The following is a 1,526-nucleotide window of genomic DNA, read 5'->3' as shown; positions in this document are numbered from 1 at the left end:
CGACAGGTCGGTGCCGTAGGGCATTGTGGGTAGTTAGGAGCGTTGCCCGGAAGCAGAGCTGCGCGTGCGCGCCTGCCGCGTCCGGTCCGGAGTAGCCAAAGACTGGACGTGGTGGGAAAATGGCTGAGCGTCACGCGTGATGTCGCGCGTGCACGTGCTACATGCTAGGTCGCAGGAGGCCTGCGGGTGAACCAAGCCGGGTTGGTTGAGACCCTGTGCGCTTGTGTGATCGCTCTGCGTCCTCTTTCGTTAAGGGTGGGAGACTTTTTTCGCTGCGGCCGGAGGCCGGTGCTCCCGGCCGGGCTAATCTGTAACATGCCCATTCTGTGTGACCACCAAGCAGCCGTAGCAAATCCAGGGTGCTTCGACGGTCAGGATACTTAGTTACCTTTTTCTCCTCCTTTAGCAGGGCAGGGCCAATGGCCTGCTAGAGCTGCCTGTTCCAGATTCCTGTGGAGAAAGTTTAAAAAGATATGGAGATTTCCTTTCATTTGAAGGATTCTGAAGAGTGTCAGCAGGATCCCTGGTGGCGCAGTAGTTAAAAGCGATTGATTGTTAACCGAAAGGTCAGCGGTTGGAACCTACCAGCCTCTTCTGGGGAGAAAGATGTGGCAGTCAGCTTCTGTAAAGATTTACAGCTTCAGAAACCCTATGAACAGTTCTATTCTGTCCTACAAGGTCGCTATCAGCAGGTATCGACTGGTTGCAGTGGGTTTAAAGAGTGCCAGGGATGGCATTCCAGAGAAGAGCGCACCTGAGCTGTTTTGAGTATTTAGCACGTTATCTCCAGACTTCAGGAAGGTATAAATGATCCCTAAAAAGCCCCTTATGAGCTGAAATTAAACTTTCTTTGAGCATGGTTTTCACTTGTCCCAAGCTTTCAAAAAGGTGGAGTAGCCTTTTTTAGGAATAAAAACCCCAAAACCAAACCTACTGCTGTGGAGCTGATTATGACCCACAGCGACCCTATAAAACAGAGTAGAAATGCCCTCTGGGGTTTCTAAGGCTGTAACTGTTTATGGAAGCAGTCTGCCACATCCTTGTTGGTGGATTAGCTGTGGAGCACTTTAACCACTGCTCTGGGGCCAGCAGGAAATAGCCATTACATCTTTACCTCATTTTCTGATAATAAACACATATTCTAAAACTTTATTTTGCTTTGAAATACACATATTCTAAAATGATTTTTATGGACTGTTAATATCCCTTATCAGTGACTTTAATTTTTTTAGATAAGGGTTTTTAATCTTTATTTTTTTGCATATATATAAGGAGAAAACTATCAAACCCCTTTAATTAAAATTGACTATTTGTTCAGTAACTTCCCACATAAGATAATGTCAGTGAATTGTGTGTGTGTGTGTGTTGCTAGGTGCTGCAGAGTTGGTTCACACTTGTAGCTACTCTATGTACAACAGAACCAAACACTGCCTGGTCCTGTGCCATCCTCACGATTGTTGCTGTGTTTGATCTCATTGTTGCAGCCACTGTGTCAATCCATCTGGTCAAAGTCTTCCTCTTTTTTG

Source organism: Elephas maximus, chromosome 6 (assembly GCF_024166365.1).
Source record: "Elephas maximus indicus isolate mEleMax1 chromosome 6, mEleMax1 primary haplotype, whole genome shotgun sequence".
Taxonomy (NCBI): domain Eukaryota; kingdom Metazoa; phylum Chordata; class Mammalia; order Proboscidea; family Elephantidae; genus Elephas; species Elephas maximus.
The sequence above is the reverse complement of the archived record's forward strand: the minus strand, read 5'-3'. Positions refer to the sequence as shown.